The sequence below is a fragment of the Bison bison genome, unplaced genomic scaffold, assembly GCF_000754665.1.
Source record: "Bison bison bison isolate TAMUID 2011002044 unplaced genomic scaffold, Bison_UMD1.0 scf7180017864498, whole genome shotgun sequence".
Taxonomy (NCBI): Eukaryota; Metazoa; Chordata; class Mammalia; order Artiodactyla; family Bovidae; genus Bison; species Bison bison.
The window spans coordinates 5,912,291-5,934,111 of record NW_011495057.1 but is presented as its reverse complement, the minus strand read 5'-3'; the positions used below and the strand labels follow the sequence as shown (position 1 = coordinate 5,934,111).

General features: G+C 44.6%; 1 protein-coding gene across 1 annotated transcript in view; it reads left to right on the top strand.

Moving 5' to 3' along the window:
- KCTD1 (potassium channel tetramerization domain containing 1) overlaps positions 1–21,821 on the top strand; it is a 213,526-nt gene that overhangs the window by 1,288 nt on the left and 190,417 nt on the right. The gene's annotated exons all lie outside the window — the stretch shown is intronic.

The window sequence follows — 21,821 nt, the reverse complement described above, 5'->3', positions numbered from 1 at the left end:
TCCTCCCACCGCTCCCCTGTAAAGGGCACGGCACGTGCTCTGGATTAGGCAGGTCGTCCCCACGGGAGGGCGGGGGACCGGGGAGGGGGGCACCGGGTTGGGGAAGGACGGGAGCGCGGCAGGTAATGGCTGGGGCTCTGCGGCGCCCGCCTCGACCCGCGGTGCCTGCGGCCGGAGCCCCGCATCCTTCCCTCCCCTGCTGGCGGCCGGGCTCCCTTAAAGGGACAGGGTTTCCCGACCTCCGCCGTCTGAACCGGCGCTGGGGGCGCCGAGTTTGGGGGTGGGGGAGAGACGCAGTTTGGCTCCTTTTTGACCTCTTTCCACTTCTCCCCCGCCGCCCCTCTTTATGGAAATACGATGTGTGCTTCCTCTCCCGCCCCCCAGAGGGACTGGGCTGGAAAATAAGAGTCCGCGCCTCCTGGAGAAAAAAAAAAAAAAAGAGCCAGGGTTGGGGGGCGCATCCTGGTGAATTCGCGTGAAAAGTGAGGTCGGACTCGCAGAACATCCAGGAAGGGGAGACGGGAGCCGCGATGCAGAAATCCCTTACCTGGACGCGGGCTCCGCGCCGCCGCCCCGGAGTATCGCAACTTGCTAGCTAGTGCGCGGGTCGACAGTGTGTCTGCCTTTGTGCTTTCGAACGCTTGCACCGCCTTGGAAATTGAGTTCCTGGTATCAACATGTTTTCAACGTGACGGTGCTGCGGGGGCCGGCTGGGCGGGAGCCGACTAAGTTACCAAAGTTGGATGTCGGCTTTGTGCGTGGAGAGAGGCACGCGGGAACGGCCCGGTGTCCCCGCGCCACCGGCTTCCTCGCTAAGAGGTGCACCGCAGTGAGCAGAAGTAATTTGGTACAAATGCTGCGTTACCTCTGTGATCGTAGAACTAACTGGCTGCTTTCAAGCAAATCCTTGATGGATATGTGTGTGTGTGTGTGTCTTCCCGTGTGTGTGTGTGTCCCCGTGGTGGAGCTGGGAGAGACGTAACAGTTAAACATACTCATTCTTTAAGAAACGTTTGCCTTCTGTTTTCAATCAACGAAGCTGGCAGCTAGAGATACAAGTTTATTTGAGAATACCCTCTGGGTACCAAGCATGCTTGGATTGTTTTAGCAAATTAAAAATGAGCAAAATGCTTTTACCTTCTCAGCAGTAGACTCCTTAAGAGACCTCCTGTTTTGTGTGTGTGTGTGTTTTAGAGAAACATTTTCTGTGTGTCTCACAAATGTGTTTTTAATGTGGAAAAGGGGGGAATAAAAGTTCGAAAGGCTGAGGCTGATGCCATCGAATGCTGTGTTAAATCCGCTTTTACATCAAGGAATTTACCTGCCTAGATGGGAATTCGTGGAAACCAATCTCCAATGTACTTGGTGAATTTGAAATAGAAGTGGGTCTATTTGTCTCCTGGATAATGGGCAATGTGCCGATCTCTTCCTCGTGTTTATATTTGTGTGGCAGTTGGCTTACCACGAGGGGCTGGTGTTCAGAAGACTGCCCACTGACTACAACAATTTGGCTCGGGAGTCCTGCTGCTGCTCATTGGAAAGAATTGTTAGCAATTGTTTCAATGACAGTAGGTTTCGTGTTTACTAATTAGGTTGCAAAGGTGATCATTGAATTTTAAAACTTTGCATCCTAGAGAAAACTTCACAGGTTTAGGAAATGTGTTTATGAAAAGAAAGCCACTCATTAGACAAAAATGTCACATTGGCTGGGAAGAAATTTTGAAATGAATCGGGCATGAATGAGAGTTGGCAAAAAAATCTCCCACCACAGTATTCAAAATGACTGCAGTGATTTTGCTGTAATAATTATGCCCAAAGCCCAATATAAAGTTCTCCAACACACACTAGAGGTCTCTCTTCTAGCTGTAAGATTTTCATGTTTCTAATTCTTTGCCAGGGCGTGCATCCTGGAGTGGGAAATGACAGCTTGGTTCAGACTTACTTAGTAATAGTGATTTATTGGCCATTTATATTACTCTAATGTGAGGTATTTATTTTGGAGAATATTCAGTAATTATTGTACAAATTATACTACCTAACTACCAAGAAAGAAACTATAAAAGATTTCCACTACATGATGATGAGAACAGATTATTCACTTTGTTGAATAGCATTATGGACCTTTTGGCAGACAATTATATATCCAGAGCGATTTGGTTTTTTAAAATGTAAAAGTAATTAGTGAAAGATGTATCATATCAGAGAACTTTCTGAAAATTAAACTTTCATTTATGGCTAAGTTCAGCACTAAAGTTGATGGCATAAATGCTTTCTTGTCTTGCTATTTCTAAAATCAGAATGATTATTTTCTAATCCTGAAATGTGATGTTTTCTTCTATTTTCCATTTACATTGCTTTTGAGTCATTCAAAGGATGTTTGTGAATCGTCAGTTCACCAAAGCTTTTATTTAGTTGAATCTGAAGCTGCATTTCTGAACTTTCTTTGGAAGTGCAATTTATAATTTCCCAAACAAGTGAAACTTTTATTTTGTTTATCTTTAGGATAAACCATCTTGGGGGAAAAAAGGAAATTTTTGGATGCAAGCATATATGCTTATTTTAATAGCTCATGCAGAAATGAGAAAAAATGTTTTAAAAAAAATTATTACAGAAGTGTGAAATACTTCAATTTTCCTAGGCACTGTAATACTACTCTGGTTTTTCTTAAAAACATACTAAATGTTAATTGCATTTTACTCGGTGATTTTCGTTTGAGATCATTCACTGCAGAGAATGAAACAGAGATTATCCTTTAAGAACAACAAGCCAGGATTCATTCATTAAGTTCATTCATTGAACAAATATTTATTTGTGGCTTCTGTACACAAGACCCTGTGCTAGATGCCAGAGACATGATGGTGAAAAAAATTACGCAGAGTCCCCAGTCCCCTGGAATTTGTGTTTCTGGTAGACAGACGTTAATCAAACAGTTGAACAATGGACAGAGAATAGTGCTTTTGAAGGGAAAGAAACTAACCAAAAGGGCAAAGTGGCCAAGACTGGGTTTTGGAGGAAGTGTTACAAACTGAGATCTAAGCAAGTAATGGGAGAAGGCAGTGGCACCCCACTCCAGTACTCTTGCCTGGAAAATCCCATGGACGGAGGAGTCCATGGGGTCGCTAAGAGTCGGACACGACTGAGCTACTTCCCTTTTACTTTCCACTTTCATGCATTGGAGAAGGAAATGGCAACCCACTCCAGTGTTCTTGCCTGGAGAATCCCAGGGATGGCGGAGCCTGGTAGGCTGCTGTCTATGGGGTCGCACAGAGTCGGACACGACTGAAGCGACTTAGCAGCAAGCAAGTAATGAAGAGGCAGGAGAAGCAGAGTGAGAACAGGAAATCAGTTCCAGGCAAAGGGAAAAGGGAATGGCATTTGCCAAGCAGGGAAAAGCATGGCCAAGGGAGAGGAACTCAAGGATGCACGAGCTGGAGCTGAGAGAGGGAGGAGGCAATGATGAGAGAGCAGGTTGCAGGGACAGGCCTCTAGTTCTAACTCTAAGAGCAGAGTGAAGGGGCTTGGTAGGAGGATTGGGAGGAGGGCAGCAGTAACATAATCAGGTTCGTGTTTTCCAAGGATAGTTCTGATGTCACTGTGGGCAGTGAATAGAGGAGCCCAGAGTAGATGAAGTAGAGCCCTTGGAAGGCTATTAAAGTCATCCAAGCAGGAGAAGATGCAGCTGGGGTTAGGGCAGTGGGAGGGGAAACAGAAGGATGAAAGATCTAGTCACAAGGTGAAACTGACAGAATGTAGTAAAGGATTGGTGATGGGTAATCAAGGACAGAAAGGGATATCAAGTGGACTCCTAGGTTTCGGACACTAAGTGGACACTGGGATTCTGAAGACTGTAGATTTTGTGCTTTTCACTTCATTTGTAGTAGCCAGAATGAGGAGCAATGACAAGCCTCATTCACATCCTGTGTAAGTGAATTCACGCAGGAATTTGTTCCCCAATCTCATGGAGTACCTAGTGTGCCGGGCACTGATTGCTCTGCTCTTGTCTTTTATCCAAGATGTCTTTTCCTTTATAAACTGCACCTCGAAGTTTCTTTCCTCCAACTCCAAGTTGGAATTAGTCATTTGAATAGGCCTTTGTTTAACCTTCTGAAACAAAAATCAAGTCTGTGCCTTATAGTACAAATTAATTGTGCTTAAAAATATTATGAACTTGAATTAAATGACTATAAAAATGAGCTGCTCAATCATGCCTTCTGAAAGCCCATTTACATACAAATAACTGGCACAATTCTTGTGAATCACTCATTGAAAAAAACTTTTAAGGACCTTATTAACAGGGTAAAATTTGTTTGGTCTGATTTGAATTTGCTCTGCTCTGCTTTCTCCCAATTAGTTAAGATTCTAGTATGTTTGACTTTCCCGTACAGAAAGTCTGACTTTCTGTACTGATCCTTGGCTAATCTTGTTTCAATGCAACATTTTCATGCTTTTCTTAAGTGAACACTGTTTTTGGTATTTCTAATATCCTATCCATCCTTTCCATGTGTTCTTATTTCTCTAAAACTCCCTCACATCTGGCTTCACAAGCGAAGGATGGGGGAAGAGATAGTTAAGGAGTTTGGGATGGACCTGTGTGTTTGTGTGCTTGTGCTAAGTCACTTCAGTCGTGTCAGACTCTTTGCAACCCCATGGACCGCAGCCCACCACTTGCATGCATAACAATAGGGAAGTGGTCTTTGGGTGGTTATTCAACACTAAAAAAGGATCAGTTGATGAACAGTTAATTTTAAAATAATCTAAAATGGGCATTCAGTTTTTCTTTCAACATCAAAACTTATTAGAAAAATTTCAGGAAAAAAAAAACCCTGCCATGAATATTTTATAATCACTTTTCCCCTTTCTGGCTGTCCTCCTTTTAGACAAGTCCAGGTAGAAGCTCCTTCCAAGAGATTTGGTACTTAGTATTTCCAGGAAACAATTGGAATGATCACTCTGTTCATTGGGGCTCCAGATACATCTGCAGTTCTACAAGATACTTTTCTTGGTAGTTCTCTATCGTGTGGGTGGCTTGGAGGGTAGGCTCTGGTTGGAAACACATTGTCATTTTAGCCAAGTCACCTGGGGATCCATTTCTTCTGTGTACACAGGAATGATTAATATCTCGCCAACCTGCCATATAGAATTGTTGAGAGGAAAAATGAGTATGTACGGTGGGATTTCCCTGGTGGTTCAATGGCTAAGACTTCACACTCCCAATGCAGGGGACCCATGTTCGATCCTTTGTTGGGGAACAGAATCCCATATGCCTCAACTAAGAGTTTCCTTTCTGCAAGGAAAAGATCCCACGTGCCACAACTAAGACCCCTTGGTGCAGCCAAATAAGTAAATAAATATGTAAAAAAAGATACTGCATAGAACAATGCATTCAGGTTCATTCATTCTTTTTAAAAAAGTGGGTAGGTATGGCAAACTGATATGCAATAAATAGCCTCAAGCAACCCTAATAGGCAGTTTTTCCTGAAGGACCCTCCCACCTTGGTCCCCCAGATTCTGGCCCCTTACTGCAAGTAGCAAAGGCCAGTCTGGACCACCTCACTGAACCCCTAAAACAACACTGTGGGGCAACTGCATCTCACAGGTGAAAGAATTAAGGATTTGGAAGACCACGTGACTTGGCTTGCCTGAGGTCAAAGTCTGTGTGTGCTAAGTTGCCTCAGTGGTGTCTGACTCTTTGCAATCCTATGGGCTGCAGCCCGCCAGACTCTTCTGTCCGTGTGATTCTCCAGGCAAGAATACTGGAGTGGGTTGCCATGCCCTCCTTCAGGGGATCTTCCCAACCCAGGGATTGAACCCAGGTCTCTTGTCCTCTGCATTAGCAGGAGGGTTCTTTACCTGCGCCCCCTGGGAAGCCCGGTCAAAGTCTAGGCTGGTGGCAAAGAGCAGAGATTCTAGTCCAGCAAGCCGACTACAAACCTCTACCCCGCCATTAGGCACTTTTCTGGCCCCTCTTAGACTCCTGGTTCTTTCTGTCCAGTAAATGGCATCTGAGTACTGTCACAGGCGCTTTCTTTTCTGCCATCAGCTTCTATTCATCAGCATTCACCCTGGTCTCATCTCCCCAACAGCACCCCTCCTCTTACACCAAGAGAGGAAAAAATAAAAAGCAGTTTGAGATTGGTACTGTCAGACACCTGAATTGCTCCCTAGCTCATGCAGAGCAAATCCAGCACTCTCACATCCTCTGTCATGCTGACCAAAATACAGATTTGTTTTCCATCCAATGAGAAGTGACAACAATGCCCTTCTTGCTGCCAAGACCAAGGCTGCTATTAAGAAGAAGAGTTATGAACTGAAAAGAATGTTAACTAGATAGATTTCAAATGCTTGCTAGAGGAAGGGATATTCTTCCTGATAAATCTTCCCAAAGCATCTATTGCTATCATCACTTACTGCTTTGTAGCACTTTCACTTTGCTGGAAATCTGTAGCTAATAGAACAGAAAATGTGTGTGAAACTAAAGATCCAAACTGGTCCATGTTATCAACATTTGTCTCTACCTACATGCTTGCGTGCTTAGTTGCTTCAGTCGTGTCGGACTCTCTGCGACCCCATGGACGGTGCTCCAATATTCAAATTCCACTCAAACTCTTCCCAACTCTGTTGTCTTGAGTAAACTAATTAAATCTCTCCAAGTTTCAGTTTCTTGAACTGTAACTGAGGCATCAATAGTCACTATCAATGAGACAATAATATGAGATGGTTACAAGTGAGGTAATAGTAGATTCTAAGGTTGTTCTGAGGGGTGAATGTGATTTTATGGGATGTACATGCCTGGCACATAGTAAGCACTCAGAAATTATCTATATCATTATTGTTAACATCAGGGACTATGTTTGTCTTTGCTTCCTCAATTCCTGATACAGTGCCTGCCACACAGGGTAAGTGCTCAATAAATAATTGTTGGGTACATGAACACAGAATTTCAGAGAATACAAGAATAAAGCCAGCTGTGACTTCACTTCCCTGTACCTACTTTTTGCCCCTGAGAAGAGGGTCCAAGTTCTGCCAGATGTCCTTGCCTGAGAGTTATGGGCTTTTCCTAACTAATTGGATCAACCATTTGGGAACAGATCAAATTTGACCTGGAGAAGTATTCATGCTAAATAGGATGTTGCCTTAAAGATGCCATAATTTATCTTTTAATGATTCATGTGAAGGTCTTCGATGTGCAGTTGTCATGAGATTTCCACAATATGCAGACATTTAGGAATGATGCTATGAAATAATGAAACCACTACGTTCTGAACCCACAAAAGGTATCAGTGACTTTGTTTATTACGCAGCAAAGAAACATCAGAACTGGTCCGATACCCATTCCATCCAGCAGATGGCATTGCTACGCATTTACAAACCATTTCTCGGAATAGCCTCTGGTCGTTCTCCTAATTTCTCACCATTGCCCCACCCTCAGTGGAAAAGAAGGTCTGAACCAACTCTGAAAACCTCCCTTGACTCCTTTGCAGGAATAACTGAGGCTCAAGAGGGAGCTGGAAGAATTTCGTACCTCGGAGTCTCCCATTTCCCCCTGTGCTGTGGGCCAGGCAAGGGGGAGCAAGCAGGTACCGTGGACTGTTAGAATCCACTCACTCCCAGACATAAGTAGGGAGTCTGTTTTGTTTGCTTAAAGCAAAACAACAGAAGAAAGTGCTGTCAACCTCCAGCGTCTCTGATGCTACCACATGCTGTGGGTTGAGAGCGTCTGGGATGCCTGTTAGTAATCTGGAATACTAGTAAAGATGGTAATCCATTTTAGGTAGGCTTGTGCCTCCAGGGAATGGAAGTGTTGTAGGCAAGTCAAACCCCACCTGTAACCCTCTTATGTAGGGTCGTGAAATGAGGTTTGGTCTCAAAGTCACTTAAAACTGTGGACCCACCGTTAGCTGGGTGACCCTAAACCTTGGCTTTATTATGTGTACAAATAAGGATGCTGACAACCACTTCAGAGGATTGTCAGAATTAAATATGTAGCAATAGTACAGTGCTTCTATGTGGTAGGCTTCTTTCCAAGGACTTTGCAATGTATTATCCCATTGGATCCTCATCCATCATTCAAGAAGGGATACTTTCAGTATCCCCATTTTTGAGATGAGAAAATCAAGGCACAGAGAGATTAACTTGCCCAGGGTCACATATCGGTGAGTGGAAGAGCTAGAATTTGAATGAGGCATTCAGGCTTCAGGGTCTATGCTCTTAGCTCCCCAGCACTGTCTCTTAATAATTATTAAGCACTTGCCTTGTGCTAGGAACTTCATGTATATTAACTCCTCTCAGCCACCCTAGAAGCTGGATGCTGTTCTGTTACTTTCTTTATCTTACCAAATGAAGGAAAAGTGTGCCCCACTCTGTAAGACACAGGAAGACAAATTAATGGAGAGACTGTACTATATTAAAGCACTAAATGGTAAGTCCCATTTTAACTGCCACAATGGTTTAGAGATAAGAGAAATTAACAATGAAAATATATGGGGTTATGTTCTTATTGTATAAGATTAGGCAGGTGGGAAAATGTTAAATGCCTTATTCTTTAAATTTTCCATCAGGATCCTTGGATATTTTATAGCCTCGGAACCATTTTCAGAAATGGTGGGTGGCCAGCGGAGATTGCAGTTGGTCCCACTCATGAAAGACGTGGCTCATTATTTTATGAGGGAGTAGGTAGATCCCCTGGAGTAGGAAATATCAATTTGCTCCAGTATTCTTGCCTGGAAAATCCCATGGGCAGAGGAGCCTGGTGGGCTACAGCCCAGGGAGCCTCAAAGAGTTTGATACGACTGAGCAAGAGCACACACACGCACGTACAGGAAGATCCAGGTGCTTTGCTAAATGACCATCGCCTTCCTCTCATCCATGAGGGCCAGCTCTTAGCACAGCTCTTTTGCCAGTGAGTTCCAAGAACTCACAACAGTGAAAGAAAATCACCTGTAATACGAACTGTGTTTCACAAATCCAAAGTATCTGAAAAGTGGGCCATTCTAAGTTTGCACAAGTCAAATCAGCTATATAAGAACTGCCAGGGGACTTCCCTGGTGGTCCAGTGGTTACGAATCCACCTTGCAGTGCAAGGGAGGTGGGTTAGATCCCTGGCCAGAGAACTAAGATCCCACACACCTCGGAGCAGCTAAGCCCATGCCGCTGCAATGGAAGATCCTGCATGAAGCAGTGAAGATCCCGAATGCAGCAACTAAGACTGGACACAGCCAAATAAATACATATTTAAAAAAAGAAGAAGAATTACAGGTTCTAGACCTGCCTCCAGGGGCGATCATCCATAAACACAGTCACAGAGTTCATGATCATTGAAGTCACAAGGACCCCACCAGTGATGTATTTGTTGTTGTTCATTTGGTAAGACATGTCTGACTCTGCAACCCCACGCATTGTAGCATGCCAGGTTTCCCTGCCCTTCGCCACCTCCCAGAGTTTGCTCAAATTCATGTCCATTGAGTATCCAACCATCTCATTCTCTGTCATCCACTTCTTCTGCCTTCTGTCTTCCCTGGTATCAGGGTCTTTTCTAATGAGTTAGCTTTTCGCATCAGATGGGCAAAGTATTAGAGCTTCAGCATCAGTCCTTCCAATGAATATTCAGGATTGATTTCCTTTAGGGTTGACTGGTTTGATCTTGCAGTCCAAGGCAATGAACCAGGGCTGAGTGAGTGAGAGACAGAGTAGGAGTTCTACAAACTTCCACCTTAAGAAATCAGGGACATTTCTTATCACTTTTTTTCTTCCAAATAACCCTTTGTGCTCATGTAAATCTTTGCACAATTTATCCTTTCATTTCTGATTTGTCTTTATGTCTACATGCATCAGATATAAGAATATTTCTAGCTAAAGCATTCTTAAAAAGTCATTCAAGTCTGCATAATTGTTCAAGGGGTCGTCTTTGTTTCTTTTTCTCACTTAAAAAATTGAGTCAGATGCACTTTTAGACTTTGCAAATTTTTCTTTTGAATAAATACCCCAAATTCCTTTTATAGTCAAAGTTTTTTTTTTTTCATTGTACAGTTAAGCATTCATATATCTGAGTTATTTTTGACAGCCCTTCTGCAAGCTTTAAGTGTACGGTAAACACATTTCCAAATTATTCTGCTAAGGAATAGGGCCGATACATTTTTTAATCACTTGAAAATGATACCTTTCGATAAATTTCTGTGTTAACACAATAACCATTTATTATGGAAGTACACAGTTCTTCTGAGCTGATTGATTTTCTAAAGCTCTTTGCAAATAATTGCTTTTAAAATTAGTTTTCTCTTTTTTTCAATTTAAAAAAATTTTTAATTGAAGGATAATTGCTTTACAATGGTGTATCAGTTTCTATCATATAACAATGTGAATTAGCCATAAGTGTGTATATAGTCTCTCCTTCTTGAGCCTCCTTCCCACCCCACGCCTCATCCTACCCCTCTAGGTTGTCACAGAGCGCCGGGCTGAGCGCCCTGTGTTCTATAGCAGCTTCCCACTAGCTATCTGTCTTATACATAGTAATGTACATACGTCAATGCTACTCTCAATTTGTCCCCCCCTCCCCTTCCCCCACTGTGTCCACAAGTCTGCTCTCTACTAAAATAAGTTTTAAAATGAGTTTATATAGCCACACATACTTGAGCTCACTTTTGGAGTGATTTAGTAGTTGATGAACTAGTTTCCATATGATCTATCTTCTCTTTTTCCTTTCCATTGCTGTCTACCTTTTGGCCTCATGCTTACTTTTTTCGGTATCTCTGGAGAAGAGGGGAAAAGGGAAATAAATTTCAAATTTGTTTCCCTTTCTTTCCCTCTGCCCCCCGACCGACTGACAGTTTGACAAAGTGTGTTGGATAGGAGTCAGCTCTTGATTCCTGCTAACAGACAGACATAACAGAACAAATAATTCAAAGGAATAGGTGATCCAAAGTCATTTTTATTACTATTTTGTTGTGACTTAGTAATTAGGCTAGTATTAAATTCTGCAATCTTTGTATGCACATTTTCTTCTCCATTGCAACTTCTGCACTCTTATTATATAATTTCAGCACTAATGTAGATGACTGAAGCCACCCCTGAACAAGGAGTCTTCCCCAATTATGAACATGAATCAGTCTTTTCCAAAGTATTTTCTAGGTCTGTGGTTCTCAGGCGCATTAGAAGCGCCTGGAGAACTTTTTAACGCACAGATTCCTGGCTCCACCCTGAGTTACTGATTAGGCGATGTGGAGCCTGCATAGTTGCATTCCTAACAGGTTCCGAAAGGATATTGATGCTGCTGTTCTAGGGACCACACTCTTAATGATCTGATCTCCTTGCAGTCCAAGGGACTCTCAGCACCACAGTTCGAAAGCATCAATTCTTCTGCACTTAGCCTTCTTTATGGTCCAGCTCTCACCTCCATACATGGCTACTGGAAAAACCATAGCTTTAATTGTATGGACCTTTGTTGGCAAAGTGATGTCTGCTTTGACCATAGAACCTTTCCTTCTATGGGTACCAGTCAGCTCAGAGTTACTATCCCGGAGCACAGTGGAAGACTCTACCCTTCCTCCTGGTGCCTCGATGGCTAAACTTCAGCACTTCCCACCTTCCACTTCCTGTTGACAACCACGGCCTTGGACACAGACTGGACTGTTTCACCACTCGGCACCTCTTCAGCTCGGCAGTCTCCCACTCAGCTTTCTTTTGACCAGAGCATCTCATCCTCCTACTCATACCCACTCAACCTGCTTCATGATGCTCCCCTGCTTCCTCTTTTTTCTCTGCCTGTCTGATCTCTCTGTGATCATCCCTGCCTGTCTTCCTCGTCATCTCTGCCTCCTTCTCCAGCCAAGGCTCAATGACACCCTTAATTTCTCCTGCATCTTGCCCTCTTCTGTCCTTCCTGCATTGCCAATATTCAGTCCTGGAAGACTTTTCTTTTCCCACACTTTTGACCCTGGCAGCCTGAGTGATGATGATAGAATGGCAAATAATTCTTTTCAGTGTTTCCAAAATCATTCAGCCAGCAGAGGCTTCTTTGGGTTTTACTGTGCCAGGCACCACCCTAAGTTTTAGAAATGAAACAACAGACAAAACTGAAAGTTTCAGGGTCTTATGGAGTTCACATCCTATTAGGGTGGAGTAAGAACTGAATCAGATACAATTAAGTGCTATGCATAAAATTACTAATCAAACAGGTGGTCAGGGGAGACCTCCATAAGGGTGACATTAGAGCTGATATGTGATGACAGTCGTGTTATCGCAGTGTGGCTGGCCCTTTGATATTGCATGACAGTCCCCAGTTCACTTTTTTGGCGGGGAGGAACTATGCTGGGTCTTCCTTGCAATGCCCGGACTTTGTCTAGTTTCAGCCCAACAGCTTAGTTGCTCCTCGACATGTGGGATCTTAGTTCTGCAACCAGGGATCAAACCTGTGTCCCCTGCATTGGAAGGCAGCTTCTTATCCACTGGACCACCAGGGGAGTCCCAGTTCACTTCTCATCTCATTTCCCATGGAGGCTCTTCTGGGTCTTTTTTACTCTTTTTAAATTACAAACCTATCCCTGATTATCAGGTAAACTTGCCTCATGATTTACTGAGAAGTTGCCCACTCCCTGACACCACAAACCCCATCCATGGCTCCATGAGTCCTCTCCCATTCCTGCTGTCCTTTCCTTGGTGTTTGATTTTTCCTCTCTCCATTGGCCCCGTCCCCTTAGCCTTTAATCATTAAATATCTGTCTGTGTCCCCCTCAAAATTCACATGTTCAAGCCTAACTCCCATTGTGACTGTATTTGGAGGTAGGGCCATCATAGAAGTAATTAAGGGTCAAGGAGATCAGAAGGTAGGTCCCTGATTGATAAGATTAGTTTCCTGGGACTTCCTGGTGGTCCAGTGGTTAAGAATCCGTCTACCAATGCAGGAGATGTGGGTTCGATCCCTGGTCTGGGAACTAAGATCCCACATGCCACAGAACAGCTAAGCTCACAGGACACAATTACTGAGCCCCTGCACCACAACTAGAGAATCCGTGCACCACCGTGAAAGGTCCCGTATGACCCAGACTTGACGCAGCCAAATAAATTTAAAAGAAAAAAGATTAGTTTCCTTATAAGAAGAGACACTGAGAGCTCACTCTTTCCTTTAGAGCACAAAGAACCCATGTGAGCAACAGCTAGAAGGCAGCCGTCTACCAGCGGGTAAGAGAGCCCTCTTCAAAAGCTACATCAGTCAGCACCTTGATCTTGGGCTTCTAGCCTCCAGAACTAAGAGAAATAAATTTCTGCTGCTTACGCCACCCTGTCTATACAGTGTTTTGTTATAGCAGCCTGAGCTAAGACATCACCTTTCATCACAAAACAGAGACCTCCCTGCTTTGCGCTCTCCTTCCCTCGCCTCCCCTCACAGCCAGCACACAGCCTCTTCTGCGCACACCCCGCCCACCACAATCTGGCTGCTCACACTTCCTTCCTTCCTCTCCTCCCTCGCAGGTTGTACTTTTCAAACCACCTTTTATTTTAGCGTGTGCGCCTGTTTCTTTTCAAAATGGAACAGCGTTGCAAAGCTTAGGCTGTTCTAAAAGACTTTATTTTTAACCTCTCTTGAGATCAGAACCTCTGTAGTCATCCAGTGCTTCTTGCCACTTTTTTTTCCCCTTAAGAATCACATCTTATTGAAAGATATATATTTATTTATTTGTCTGTGCCGGGTCTTAGTTGTGGCCTGTGGGATCTAGTTCCCTGACCAGGGATCGAACCCAGGTCTCCTACATTTGGGAGCACAGAGTTTTAGCCACTGGACTACCAGGGAAGTACCATCACTCTGCTTAAACATCAGATTTAATCTTTGCTTGTCTCCCAGATCCAGTTGTATTTCTCAGTGAAGTTCCCTTTTTAGAATTTCTTTACCTGAACGTTGTCACAATTTAAGGAAATAGGGAGTTGTTATTGCTCGACTTTGTGTTCTTCTGCATCGAGACTATTGGTTTTCTGCCACTTTCCAACTGAAATGGTAATAGCCCTAAGGAAGATCGGAAGTTTAAAAGTCAAGATTGGGAAGATGGCTTCTCCTTTTTAAGGAAACTTTCCCTGAACGCCGTCTCCTCTTTTAAATTTAATTAGAATTCCATCATGCATTGCTTATCTAGTGGAATACTGTCACCGTCACATGCCCCACAGGCACTGGGTCTCTGGGGGAAGGTCAATGTCACTGCTTCCCCAAGTCGATCTGTGGCTTCCAGGCTCTGGTCACTGTCTCCGAGGGAGGGGTGATAGAGGTAGAGATGAGGCAGGATCAGGTTATCTTACTTCGCAGCTGCCCTGGATTTCTTCCAAAGCCTCTGCACTGGTCTTCTCCCATCACACCCCCAAAGGGAAAGCCAAAAATTCGTATCTCACATTGCAGTGATTAAGAGCCACCCCGAGATTCCACAGGGCATGGAAGAGCAGCAGGGAAAGAGGATTAAGTGAAACAATTTCTATAAGGCACTTTGCACAGTGCCTGGCATGTGGTAAGTGCTCAGAAGATGGTAGTTATTATTATCAACACCATTGTCATCCTCAGTATTACTGCTGCTCATCATACACACATGTACACCAATAGACATATACACACGTGTGTATGAGTGAGGAGTCTGTCTGGCTTCACATGGAACCTACAAGTCTTTTTCTAAAATTAATTTTTATTGGAGTATAATTGCTTTACAATGTGGTGTTAGTTTCTTCTGTACAACAGAAAGAATCAGCCATACATATCCATATATCCTCTCCCTTTTTGGACTTCCTTCCCAGTCAGGTCACCACAGAGCATTAGCAGAGTTCCCTGGGAACCCAGAAGTCTTGAAGGAACTCAAGAAGTTTGAAGGGCTTGGTGGAGATCTGTTACCTGCCACCCGTTACAGTTGTTTAGAAGACTGGTGAAGTATCACAGTTCTGTGCCAGAAGAAGGGGCACAGAGCAGACAGTCCCCTTCTTAACCTCATGAGAGTGATGGGGTTACAAAGAGTCCAGGGGTTAGGCAAACATGGCTCACGGGAAAGAATGCACTGTGAGTTCTAGGATGAGGGGGATGTCAGAAACTGGGGGTCAGGAAGATTGAGGTGTGACTGTGATGCAGATCAGTGGGGGAATGGGAAAAGGACCGTGAACAGAAATTATCTCAAGGTCATGCAGACACTGCCCTGTTTAAAATGGATAAACAACAAAAACCCACTGTATAGCCCAGAGAACGCTGCTCAGTGTTATGTGCCAGCCTGGACGGAAGGGGGTTTGGAGGAGAATGGATACGTGTGTATGTGTGGCTGAGTCCCGTCACTGTTCACCTGAAACTATCACAACATTGTTCATCGGCTATACCCCAATACAAAAAGGTTTTGGTATTTAAAAAAATAATAACTTTTTTTTAAGTTATCTCAGCTCCAAGATTGCCTGTGAGCGTTTGAGTAGCAAAATGCCAAACCAGTGGGGGAGAATATGCCATGGGAAGAATCCACGGAGCTGGGACTGATCTAAAAAGGATAGAAGAGCTTCTGGTGCAGAGAAAGTGTATTTTCAAAAATCCAAAGCTATACAAGTAAAATAATATGCTCTCCGCTGTGGCTTATAAACAGCCAGCTAATCAGCACCTTGTCGTCAGGCACCATGGGCCGCTGAGGAAGAAAGAGCTCCTGCCCCAGCTGCTTAGAATCTGGGGGCAAACAGGATCTGTGACAGTGAGGGGGGATGTTGTGGGAGGGCATGTGAACCGAGAGCTAGAGGCTCTGGAGCAGGCTGGGAGGGCTTGCTGGAGGAGGTGAGAGTGTAATTAGGCCTTAGAGATGCAGAGGCATGGCATGGCAAGCTGGGACAGTAAGGTGAACTGGAGATGGATATGCAAAAATCATTTTGAAAGCTAAGGAGGGATTAACCCAAAACTGGGGTTTGGGGAGGAAATCGCTGACTCCATCAGCCTCTTCCTGTTGCCCTCCCACCCTGCTCTGTGGTCTCTGTGTGTTGGCCGCTCTAGGATCTGAGCATCCTACTCCACTGTCCTCTCTGCCCCTGTCCACAAGCTCCTCTGCAGATGCCTCCTTTATATTCTGTCCTTCCCAGGACCCTCACGTCCCTTGACTTTGGTACAAAAGTGTGGCGACTCCCCTCTGTTTTGCCACATGTAGGTCTCTGTGTGTGTTAGTTGCTCAGTCATGTTCAACTCTTTGCGACCCCATGGGCTGTAACCCACCGACTCCTCTATCCATGGGATTCTCCGGGCAAGAATACTGGAGTGGGTTGCCATGCCCTCCTCCAGGAGATCTTCCTGACCCAGGGGTTGAACCTAGGTCTCTCGCATTGGCAGGTGGATTCTTTACCATCTGAGCCACTAGGGAAGCCCTGCCAGTGAACATATCCGTCTGGTGGCCAGCACCCTCTCAGGGGGTCTCACAGAACTCAACAGCTTCCTGGTCTCCCAAACACTCTTCCCTCTCACTCAGGTGCTCAGGAAAGAATCTTCATGATTTTTCTTCATGGCTTCCTTTCCCTCAACTCCCACTTAGACACACACACCCTGAATCATCCAGTTCTGTTATTTCTACTCTTAAAGTCTCTGTGGACTTCCTTCGTGGTCCCGTGGTTCGGAATCTGCCTGCTAACGCAGGGGACACAGGTTTGACCCCTGGTCTGGGAAGATTTCACATGCTGTGGGGCAGCTAAGCCCAATGCCACAACTATTGAACCTGCTGTAGAGCCTGCGAACTGCAACTACTGAACCCAGGGGCTGCAACTACTGAAGACCTTGCACCCTAGAGCCGGTGCTCTGCAGTAAGAGAGGCCAGCACAGCACAGCTCGCCGCACCTAGAGAAAGCCCACATGCAGCAACAAAGACCCAGCGCAGCCAAAAAGCAAAAACGAGTCTCCAGGTGCATCCTCTCCCCTGCCCCCACCTTGGCTGCATCACCACCCCCTTCGTCATCTTTCACGTGACCTTTGCAGCCCCATCCAACCATCACCCTCCCACACCACACTTTCTGAACCACTCCCCACCTACACAGCTCCTTCAGGCTCTCATCAAAATTCCTTTTAAAACCCCAATCCAGAAAATTAGGGTGCCAAGCTGTGTTTTAAAGAAAACGTTACATCTCTCTGTGTATATTATGTATGTATATGTATCGATTGTGTGATCGCCAAAAAGCCTAGGGGTTCAGAATTCAGAGGCTGGAGCCCCATTATCGGTCTGAAACCCAAGTCTGCTACTTACTGAGTTAATAAGTTTGCCTACAGTATAGAGTTTTTATGAGAATTACATAATGCCTGGTAAGCACTCCTTACGTAGTAGCCACAGTGAGAGAAAGGAATAGCAAGAAGATAATAATGTTATCAATGTTTATCATTGGATTTTTATTATCTAATTAATTTTTACTTTTCTATTTTTTCCAACTCTCTGATAACCATGAAACCCTTTTATGACCGTTAATCTGGTCTTTTCTTTGGTAATTACACAATTTACACCCTTGCTTAAAATTGTTCAGTATCCTCCCACCTCGCACAGGTTACAACCCAAAGCCCCTGGCTGGCCTGTGGAGCCGGTGCCACCTGTCTTGGCTCCATTTACTAGCATCACCTCCCACCGCCCCCATCACCCAGACTTCAGCTTCTCCAGGCTTCTGTGCCTCCAAACCTGGTGTCCTGCCATCAGCCTCTCTTTTTATTGTCCTTTCTTCCCAGGGACTCTCATCTCTGACTCAGACACGACCAACTAGCCCCCTGTTCACAGGCAGAGACCCAGTTGAGACCTCAGCTCACCTGGGGGTGTCCATCTCTCCCTCTGGGCTCCCCTGGGACTCTGGGCCAGCCTCAAACCCTGTCTCCTGGACGGAGTGCTCCCTAAGTCTGAGGACTGGGTCTCAGTTCTGTTGGTACCTCTAGATTTTTTGCAGAATCCCCAGATACTGGAAAACAGGCGGAGGGAGGCAATTGTGAGGCGATTCCAGGCAGGACTCTCCATGCAAGACTAATCAAGAGGGAATTTTTGAAGATTTTTTGAGTCAAAGGACACCATGCTAAAAGTCCCATTTTAGGAAAAGAAATTAGCAATAGTATGCAAAGTGGGTCATGTGGGGCAGCCAGAAAGATGAGGCTTTGCTCTCAGGTGTACTGGTCGTGTGGCTCCTGGTCCTGGGCTCCTGCTGTGGGCGCCCCTCAGCCCTGCCCTTCCTCCTACTGGCACATGGACCCCACCAGCCTTGGGCAGGTGCTAACATCAAGCCACCTTACAAACAGGATTTGGTCACAAGGCTGACTGCTAAGCAGGAGAAATATGATTCAAGCCTAGATACATCTGATGCCCAAATGAGAGCTACAAAGTAAGCTTCTCAGACACTAAGCAGCCCTCAAAACACTTTCAGAACAGAAACACCAAGAGTGAGAAAGAAAATTGGAAGGTGTGCTCAGCCCCAGAATATTCTTGCAGGTGTACTTTAAGGAAGTCTTCAAGTCACCAGAACAAGTGAAGTAAGAGATAAATAAAATATTTAAAGAGGGAAAAGAAGATGTTTAAGTGTCTAGGAAATGATGAAGGTTAGGAAGACAGGGGCTTCCCAGGTGGCACTAGTGGTAAAGAACCTGCCTGCTAATGCAGGAGACATGAGAGTTCCATCCCTGGGTCAGGAAGGTGCCCTGGGGAAGGGCGTGGCAACCCACTCCAGTATTCTTGCCTGGAGAAGTCCATGGACAGACTGGCAGGCTACAGTCCATAGGATCCCAAAGAGTCAGACATGATGGAAGCAACTTAGCAGGAAGACAGTGAACTTGGACCCATACACCATTGAGCTGTGAGAGTGAGAGCTTTTGGGAAGTAAAACAAGCCTCTGTTTTACACAGCAGGCTGCAGAGCTTTTAAACTTCATTATCACAGGTGTGATAAAGACTGGAAATAGAAAATGAGTGCAAAAGGTTTGGCTCTATCAATGGATGATTGATTTGCAACTGGTTTTTCAAAGCTGACTACATATACATGGGAGGTATTCCCCCAGCTTTTTGAAATGACACCATGGAGAACCAGTCCATGATCTCAGACTGTCCTCTATGAGACCACGTAAGACTAGACTTCCCTAGTGGTTCAGTGGCTAAGATTCCAAGCTTCCAATGCAGAAAGTGCGAGTTCAATCCCTGGTTGGGGAACTAAGATCCCACATACTGAAGGGTAGTTAAAGCCAGCACATTACAAGAAAGACCCAGTGCAGCCACATTAAATAAATAAAAAAAATAATTCAAAATTAAAGTGTTGGTGGATATCTTAAAAAAAATTTTTTTAATTAAAAAAGAATAAAAACAAAGACCATCTAAGATAAAACAACTCAACAACAATAATAATAGCTGCAGTGTCCCCTGTACTAGACAGTGTCCCAGCATCATCTTCTTCTTATTTTTTTTTTAAGTCGCTCAGTCGTGTCCAACTTTTTGTGACCCCATGGACTATACAGTCCATGAAATTCTCCAGGCCAGAATGCTGGAGTGGGTAACCTTTCCCTTCTCCAGGGGATCTTCCCAACTCAGGGATCAAACCCAGGTCTCTCACATTGCAGGTGGATTCTCTACCAGCTGAGCCACAAGGGAAGCCCCCAGCATCATCTTATGTAATCCTCACAACAATCATTTGACGAAGGAATTTTACCCCCACTTTTCAGATGAGAAGACTGAGGCACAGAAGGTTTGTGTAACTTCACAGGGTCACACAGCAGGTATACTAGCAAAGCTGGAGTTCCGGGGGAGCCTTCCTAATATTTTTGTGTTCTGGAATCTTCCCACGGCAGAAAACAAGCCTGACCCCACAGAAGCGACAGGACTCCCTCCTTCTGCTGGAAGAACACAGTGCCTCTTAGTCATGCATCACCTCCCCTCTGCTTCTGGTTGTTGAAACCAGCAGTGGGGAGTGTGACCATCCTAGATGGGCCCAACCCCATAATAGAAGACAACGCGCCTCTCTTTCCTGCCCACTCGTGGGCACCTCCTCCTCACAGCCAACCTCAGCACCACCTCCAGCAATCTGGATAGTCCCCGTGCCATTTGAGGGAACATCCTGAGTTTTTCACAGTCTCTGCTGTTCACAGGAAGCCCAAGTTAACGCTCTTAAGTGTTTCCATCGTCCTGGGACGAACCTGGACTGGGGCTCAGAAGGAGCACGTTGGAGCCCCTTAACAGTATCAGTCCAAAGATGTGGGCTGGGGAGGAGAAAGGAGCAAAAGAACCAAATGTGGAGGATGCAAGGAGATTTCCAAGTACCATGCGGAAGAAAAAAATTTTTGTAAGCCATTTAAGCAATTTTAAAAGCAGAAATTACAATATTACAATTACTTTGTGTAATTTCCAAAGGAAAGATCAGATTAATGGTCTAAAAAGGGTTTCATGGTTATCATAAAGAGTTGGAAAAATATAGAAAATATAGAAAGTAAAAATTAGTTAAAATTAATTAGATAATAAAAAGTCCATGATAAACACTGATAACATTATTGTATTTACTTCTCACTCTTTCTCTTTCTCTCATCATGGCCATGTGGCTACTATGTAACGAGTGCCTCTGCATCTGTTTATTTTTGTTTTTATTTTCATCACTCTCACGGGTGGATCCAAAAAGATCTTGATTTATTTCAGAGAGTGATTTATTTCAGAGAGTGTTCTGCCTGTTTTCCTCTGAGTTTTATGGTATCTAGTCTTACATTTAGGTCTTTAATCCCTTTTGAGTTTGTTTTTGTGTATGGTATTAGAGAGTATTCTCATTTCATTCTTTTCCATGGAGCTGTCCAGTTTTCCCAGCACCACTTATTAGAGTATCTTTTCTCCACTGTATATTCTTGCCTCCTTTGTCACAGATTAGGCGACCACAGGTGCGTGGGAGTGTTCTAGACGTCAGCACAGTCAGTGGGGCGGAACATATCCAAGGAGTCCTTAGTTAGTTGATGGGTGGGCAAGGGAGAGTGTGGATTCGAGCAGCTGCTAAGAACAGGCTCACCAGAGCCCACTACCCCATCACCAGCTGGGGATTCACCAGGGAGTTGATGTGAACCTCAGTTTCCTTTTCTTTGTAATGGGGATGATAACAATGAGACACTGTAAAATGGCCTTAGGCAACTGCCAGCTAGGCTGTGACGAGTCCAGCACTTAGATGTGTGGGACCCCAGGCAAATGTATTTTGTGGGACCCTGTCTATATAAGCAATTTGAATGGAATCTAAAAAAAAAAAGTCAAACTCAGAGAAATAGAGTAGAAAAGTGGTTTTGGAGGTGGCAGGCTAGGGGGATAGAGTGCGGAAAATACCTAAAGTTTGGTAAAAGGGCATAAAATTTCAGCTACAAGATAAATATGGTCTGAAGATCTGATGTAAATCATGGTGACTGTCACCGATAACACTCACGGTGTGATGACATTTGCTGAGAGAGTAGAACTTAAACGTTCTCACACACACACACAAAGATAAATATGTGAGGTGATAAATGTGTTAATTAACTAGGTGGGGGGCGGGTACCCTTGGTCAGGGGTGGCGGCCGGGAGGAGCTACCCGACGCCCGAGGTCACAATGGCTACATGTGTCAAATCATCGCAATGTACGTTTTAAACATCTTTTGTCAGTTTTAGCTCAGTAGAACTGAAAAAATTTAAATTAAAATATGCATTAAAAATAAAGAAAACACTGAGTGTTAAAAAAGTTACTCCAAATCGGCACCAATTCGAAGGTTCAGCTTCACGTGCTTGTGTGCTAAGTCATGTCCGACTCTTTGCGACCCTGTAGACTGCAGCCCACCAGTCTCCTCTGTCCATGGGATTCTCCAGGCTAGAATACTGGAGTGGGTTGCTATGCCCCGCTCCAGGAGATCCT